The sequence below is a fragment of the Haemaphysalis longicornis genome, unplaced genomic scaffold (assembly GCF_048455015.1).
Source record: "Haemaphysalis longicornis isolate Haplotype H1 unplaced genomic scaffold, Haemaphysalis longicornis Haplotype H1 scaffold_1, whole genome shotgun sequence".
Classification (NCBI taxonomy): domain Eukaryota; kingdom Metazoa; phylum Arthropoda; class Arachnida; order Ixodida; family Ixodidae; genus Haemaphysalis; species Haemaphysalis longicornis.
The window spans coordinates 72,940,413-72,948,294 of NW_027526203.1; positions in this window are offsets into that span (position 1 = coordinate 72,940,413).

Sequence of the window (7,882 nt, forward strand, 5' to 3'; positions counted from 1 at the left end):
GCGTCCCGGCTTGGGTCTCGGGCAGATATCCGCCCTGTGTCCCACCGTGTCGCAACGATGACAGGCGGGGATCGTTTTCTTGTACAATCTCACCGGGATGCCCTGGTCGTTGTAGTAGATTTGGCGGGGAACAAATTTCCCCTCGAAGATGACCACAGCGACGTTGCTGCTGCCAAGTTTTCTCACGGAAAGAATTTCGCCGTTTTTCCATCGCAGCTTGGGTTTGAGAGAGGCCGACGTATCATTGGGATCGATGGTGATGACCCCTTTGCCGACGTCGCCTGTGGCTTTGGCATGTCCCCGGAAGGGGAGCTGGCGGCCGTCGACTGTCAGCGTGACATTACCGAGCAGTCGTCGGGCGGCAGGCTCTGAGTTGAGTCCACACACTATCACGTTTTGTTCCCACACCGGCCACACAGACAGTTCCACGTTCCCGCATTCGCGTAGGAGATTGCGCACTGCGGATCCGACTTGGCCTGGAGCAAAAGTTGCCTTCAAATCCAGCGTTGTGCTCGGCTTGAGAACCACGATGAGTTCGTCGCGCCCAATGTGGGGCGTGTGCTTCGGTCGCCACTGGGGCTTGCTGGATCTGTGAGCGGACAACTTGCTAGCCACACCCCCTTGAGGAGCATGACCAGAGCGAGCCGCCGTCTGTTGTTGGCCAGGAGCGTCGTTGCCCTTGGGAGCTTTCGAACTGTGTTTGCGTCGCCATATGCGAATCATGTCTTCTAAATATTCTTCCTCGGATGGTGGACAGTCCTCGTGTTGGGCGGTGTCCATGCATACGACTTGCATTGAGACAGGGTCGTATCCCGTGATGGTCTTGGACGCCGCCACCGCCGGAGAGGCCCCGGCTTGCGCTAGCGGCAGCATGTTCGCCGCTAGGCTTAGTGGCGCGGCAGCCGGTGAATTATTCAGTCACTCACAGCTTGCTGAAAAATGGGCCCACCTTAATAAGAGTGGTATCCGCTGGTGCCGCTGAGCTTCGCGAAGACGCTGACGCCAAAATTTTCGACGTCCGAGTTGAATTTTGGCGACAAAAAGGAAAAATTTGCGGAGCCCACCGAACAGGGGACTGTTCCATGCACGTGCCGGCACGTGCCTCCAACATTCTTGAAGGAACGTTATCAGGCTACGCCGTGAAGGAGGACATTTGCGTGCGTGCGCATAGTGACAAGGCAAACTTTCTTAACGTTTTATTTTTGGTTGACTGCAAAATTGCCCGTGTTCTTTGCCAGTGCTTATTCCTTTTGTTCTTGTTGTCGAGTGCCGGAATGTTTGTGCGTGCTTGCAGTTATAGCGCGCATCAGTGTTATAGGTTGAGTTGTCTCGTTGTTCGTGGCGTTTACGCGCCCCGGAGACACGACCCAATTTCTCGCACTTAGTGTTTTTAGCATTTCTTTGTGTTTTTCCGGTTTCCTAGAGTATTCCGTCCCTGTTGAACGGCTAGTGATTAGGTTGTGTTTGTAGTTTAGGTGAGAGAGGGTTCGGATCAGCTGCAGAAATGGAAGGGGGTTCATTTGTGGTTATACCTAGCTCCTTCCACGTGTTTTTTTGTTTGTTTGTTCCGCTGTTATTGCTGAAGGAGAGATGAAACGAGTGGCGCTTTTGAATTCTTTTCGGATTGACTGAACCAAGAGGTCTAGTAACCCTCTTAAAGGGGGAGTTGTAAGGTCCACTGATGAGGTCAGGGGCCAAGCGCCCGGGCGGCGCGGGAGAACCCGCCACTCTGCCTGGTGCATCAGCACTGCCGACTCTACGCTGCAGCCGTCGCCAATTCATCACGGCGCGCACGGGAGACGGATTGTCTGGCCGACCGAATAACACGGGGATAATCTCCCATTGAGAAAGCAGACGGCACGGCCGGATTCCGAGAACCGTCGACGTGACTGACGCGCGGAGGTGGTGGGATTACCGGCGACGAAGCGCACACCGCGCGAGACACCATTAGAGAGTTTTAGTATAGCGGAAAGCACCACTTTATCGCGCCCATAGCGTTAGCGGGCACGCTAACCGTAGCGTAACGAGGCGCTATCCGTTCGCGATTGCGGCCCGCAAAGCAGCTAAAACGCTATACTAAAACTCCCTATTGTTAACGCGCCCCAGCCGGCACAGTGCACCGTCGCCGCCTTTCGCTCTCACCCCGCGGGGTCGCGCGTACCTGCTCGTTCGCGAGCGTGCCGTTGACCCAAAGATGGCGGCGCCTCATTAAATATTCCGTAGCGTGCTGAGTCACAGCTGTCTGCGTGAATTTGGGCACTCCCTTACGCGTGTACGAACGCTACAGGGGCGTTCCCGAGAGAGGGTGATCTCGAGGTTTTATAAGGTCGAACTTGGCCGTTGGAAATCGTTCTTGTCTGAACGCCGAGCTGGGCAGTTCCCGGCGGGACAAGGAGTCTCGACCGTTGAAGCTAGGTTGGGATTTGTGAGCCCCCTAGGATAAAGGTTAGGATCGCGCGTCGGAAGTTTAGGGTGCAGCGCCGTACCGGGCAACTAGACGGATCCTGCTGCGAGACAGGGTCTCGGCCGTCGTTTCTCGAGCGGTTTGTGTACGCTCCGAAAATAGGAGAGTTAGGCGAATTTGAGGAGCTCGAGTGATTTATTGCGCACTCAGAGCTAGCGTCTAGCTGAAGTTCGAAGTTTTTCCTTTTACTGCTCATGTACCCAGTTATCCTACTGTAAATAGCTGTATATAAACCTTCGTTTCACTTAATCAACCCCAACGCCTCGAGTTTGTCAATTCGACCGCCATCCCCAAGAACTTCAACACCATCGCTCTGCCAGCCTCCTGCCAAATCAACCGGAGCCCTGGCGATTGGGTTCCTGATCGACATCGGACTTCGGGAAAACGAACCACAACCATCTTTACTATGCACATAGCTGAGATGGCCCAAAATGCCAAGTATGACAACAGTCGTTAATCGACCAGTTATTAACCCTTTCAGAAGCTATGTACACAACGGTGTACATTTCAATCCTGCGGTTTTTATAAATAGAAATACCAAATTGAAAGTTTTCGCTAGTTTACTGTACTTTTATATCCTTCGTCTAACAATGAAGATTTTAGTGCCATCTGGTGGGTAATAAGATAATACAACCGTTAACAAACAAACAGGCGACGCTCGCGACCGCTTCAGCGGATGAGCTTTTTCAACTCTTTCTCCTCGTTTTCTCAAACGAATTGTGGTCCTAAAAATATAGAAACAACGCATATCACACAAATTTGTACGTACGTGGAAATATTCAGCGCTACTTGACGCCCCTGACCCCTGTGACGCTATGTACACCATTCTGTACATGACTAAAAAACTAACATTGTCTTGGGGTCAGTGACCTGCCATTTCATCTTATTTGGGGAAATACCGAACATAGAAACAACAAAAATTTGTAGGGGGAAATAGCGAGCGGCGTCTGGAAGGGTTAACCCTGGACCAGGACAAATTTTTGTTCACTCACGAACTTTGTGAGGAAACTGCACAGCTTTCCTTTGTAGCTGTGTGGCTGTGTTGAGCTGGGTGTCAAAGTTTCCTTCGCATGGCAACAGTCGCTAATGAACACCGTTGAAGCAAGCACATAGCATTAGATATCATACTTCTTCCAAGTGTAAATACTATGTAGGTGGCAACAACTTTCATTACATAGGTGGCTAATCAAAAAATAGCGCCTTGCCTGCAAACAGGCTTTCCAGTATATATAGTTCATTATTAGGCAGATGCTACTTAGGCATATGCTTTAGTAAATTAGGAAAGCATTTTCTATACCATAAATCGTGCATTTGTTTCACTTGCCTAACTCTTAGTGAAATTCATAGCTACGGCATTATGATCTTAAGATAAATACTCTGCAGCTGGTTTTCTTTTTATCCTAGATACAACACTGGTCTGTGTTTATCTTTGCAGCTGGACAAGCTAGCTGTCCCACCCCAGTTCTCATGTTGGAAATGCACAAGGCGCAAGCGGATGAGCTCAAGGAGAAGGCACCGGAGGATGTACTGCTGCATGTGTGTGAGGTGTATGGGAAAGAGAGTGTGAGGAGCGACATTGAATTCTTGACAAGTTAACAGTCGAATTCTCCAGAATGGCACAGGTATAGGAAGCGCCTCGTAAGTGCAAGCATTGCTCATGCTTTTATGACCCAGGCAAAGACTGTTCTTCGTTCGAAAGGTGCGGCAAACATTCACCCTTTTCTCGCACTCATCTTAAGAAACAAACCTGTAACAAGACCAGCAATTTAGGCTGGCATTGCGAAGGAAGCACAAGCATGTCTTGCCTACAAAAGGTGGCAGGAAGCTTTGGGGCACACTCTAGAAGTGTTCCGGAGAGGGCTCATTCTGTGCGAGGAATTTCCTATAATAGGTTGTTCCCCTGGCGGCTTGGCACGTTTTTTTGTAAGTGCTGGGAGGGAAAGGAAGTCCTCTTGGAGATCAAGTGCCCAGTAAACCTGGAAAACTCGTTTAAGAACTTCAAGCCTAATCATTAAAGCCTAAAGTAGAGTACTGCACAGAATTTAATGTACAAATGGCAGTGTGTAACGTTAAGGAGGCCCATTTTTTGTTTATTGTAGCGACAAGTCCTTTTGTTGTGCTGTTGTTAGCTATAATAGCTCTGCATTCGACGACTTTAAAGACGCAGTAATTAGTGTGTACAAAGAACGCGTCGTGTCAGAGCACCTTTTGAGGCTAAGCCAGTGATGTGTTTCTTGCTGTGGCTGCTCTAAAAATTTGAAGGGGTGTAGACACGACAATCTTCTGTGATAATTCTATCTCTTGTAGAATGCCATTTATGGGGACCATGACATAATCAGTATGTGCACTACCGCACATGCTGAAACTAGTGAAACTAACTTTTTTACGCTTTATTTTTATCGCCACCTAAAGAGGTTCTAAAGCCTAATGTCACACATTTTTCTGGCGTACATAGGTTCTCCATACAATGTTATTTTATAACTTGCATAGATCGAATTTGTGCACCGGGCTTATTTCAGAAGGGAGTTCTTTTTATCTACTCTTTCTGCATCCTGTGAGCTGTATTAATCTGTACCTGTTTTTGCCTCCTGCAGCTATATTATCTGTGAGCTTTATCATTCCTTTGAGGTGTATTGTGTTATCTCGGCAAATCGCACCAGTTTCTTTTAATGATTCTAGTCACACTCATACGTTTGCACTGTATTCAAGCTAGAAAAAAAGTGAAGACTGAATAAAACCATTGTATAAGAGTACACTTTCTGGTGGCCAGACTTCCTAAATGAATCATTGCACGTATATGTGACACTGTTCAAAGTCAACGCTGATATGCTTGAATGTACAACAATGTGACTAGGTAATATGTATGCGACAAACACGTTAACACCAAGTGCAGTAAACAAAAAATTGAGCGGCTTATTTGCTAAAAAACTACAATGCAAGGAACAGCATACTGCGATTGAACGTGGCTACAGCTTCATGAGCACAGGTCATAAATAAGCAACCCACAAATTACCATAATGCGTGTTTTTATGCCACAATGTGAAAACGTTTATCGGAGTGCAGCATATACAAGCACTACAATTTAGAACACAAGTCGTAAGAACCTGCAAATCATGATACTGTCCTCTACCTGCACAGCAAGTATATCAACCGGGGCAGCGTTCCTGTTTAAAATGTGTGCAACCAAACAAGACCATTACCCTTTCACAGAGAGCCACAATCTGGAACAAAAGTGTCTTTGCTAGACAGGCTACTACATACAGCATCACAATGCAATGTGCTACTACATGTAATGTGGCTGTGAAATATTCACGCACATGGTCCCTCTGTGCCCGCAGAGATGGCAGAGAAAGTCCGTTGCAGTGTGATTTCCTCCGGTAGCATCATAACACAACTGTTTCTCAGCTTTCCTCACATAATATGCTTATCTGAAAAATTGTAATGTAAGAAAACTCTTTGGGCAATATGAAACTAATACCAGCGTATGACAAATATTTACAGTGCGGCCTGGCAAGAAGCCATATCGAGGCTATCCAAAAGAGTTTTCTCAACATGAAAAAAATGTATACATACGCAACATACCAGCACTTAAGCTAAATTCAGATGCATCTGAAATTGTCATTGAAATATCTAATGTTTTTAATGACCATTTCTGTAATTACAGTTCTACCACAACATCAAATTTTGCACCTTGCACTCGCTGTCCCCATTCATTCTACTTGCAGCCCACATCACCCGAGGAAATAGTGCAAGTGATCAAAGCCCTAAAAAGTTATGGGGCTGGATTGGATGGTATCCATGCTGCTAGGGTAAAACTTGTCGCCAACGAACTTTCCATTGTAATCGCCCATGTCATTAACAATATTTTTAGGTCCGGCGTTTTTCCGTCTGAACTTAAGAAAGGAAAAGTAGTACCCGCTCATAAGGAAGGTGATCGTGGTATGTTAAATAACTATCGCCCCATAACCATACTGCCCTTTTTCAGCAAGTTAGTAGAAAAACTTATTGTAACTAGGCTGTGGAAATATATCTCCAAATTTCAACTACTGACCCCCTGTCAGTTTGGTTTTCGGCCTAATTTTTCTACTGAGGCTGCTCTTATCGAGATAACTGATTTCATGAAACAATCAATTGATTGCGGCCTATTTGCAGCAGCTATATTTGTCGACCTCACAAAGGCATTTGATTCCATTACTCACGATATTCTTTTTTCCAAATTAGAATCATTGGACCAACATTAGCCTTACTACAGTCATATCTGGCTGACAGGCTTCAGGCTGTGGAATGCAGTGGCATACTTTCTGAATAGAAGACAGTTAATATAGGCGTCCCCCAGGGGTCCATTTTGGGACAACTGTTGTTTTTGTTATTTATAAATGATCTCCCATCTTGTTTAAATTTTTCAAAATGCATGCTTTACGCAGATGACACCACGGTTTATTTGGCTGATTCTGACCTCTCGAACCTAACTAAAAAATTAAACGACGATTTAATAAGGTTATCCGATTGGTGCCGAAACAATAGGTTAAATATAAACCCTAGCAAAACCAGTTTCATAATTTTTCACTCCCATCAAAAGCAAATTACCCCAATCCCGCATCTCCACCTTGGCACGCATTTTATCTACCCTTCAGTTTACACCACATTCCTAGGAGTGGTCCTCAATAAACATTTAAAATTTCACTTGCACATCAAGTCACTTATTAGTAAAGTTTCGTTTGGTATTCATGTACTAATTAGAACTCGCGCATATTTTCCTCTGCCTGTTCTCCGTTCTCTTTACAACTGTTTTGTACACAGTCATTTAACATATTGTTTAGGTTCGTGGGGAAGCACCTATGATGTTCATCTATCACCGCTTGTTTCTTTGCAAAACCGAGCCATCCGAATCATTAATTACAGCCATCCGAGAGACAGTGCTCCGAATTTATATTTTGACCTTCGAATCCTACCCCTTCTATTTGAATATAAAATAAAAATGTGCATTTTCCTCCTTCGCGCTAGAAATAATGAATCCATGCACACCTGCATCGACCAGTCGTTACTTTTTAACGCCAACAACACCCGCTACTCAGAACACAACAACCTAATTCTACCAAAAATTCGTTCTAACTACGGCAAACAAACTGCCGTATTCGCCGCCATTTCAATGTGGAATGAACTACCGACCCCCCTCAAATCAATTCACTCTCCCAATGTTTTCCGAAACCAATTAAAAAGTTTTCTATTATCTACCTTGGCCTAATGTATAAACGTGTTTTTGTTGTAGGGCCATTTTTTTTATGTGCTTCTGTTCTTCCGTCGAATCGTTTTTACTGCAATTTTTATGTTTGTATTGCTACAAATTAATGTACATATGTGTGCGTATGTATGTATATACATATATGCATTGCTTTCAGCCTGTTTTTGCTCATTTTC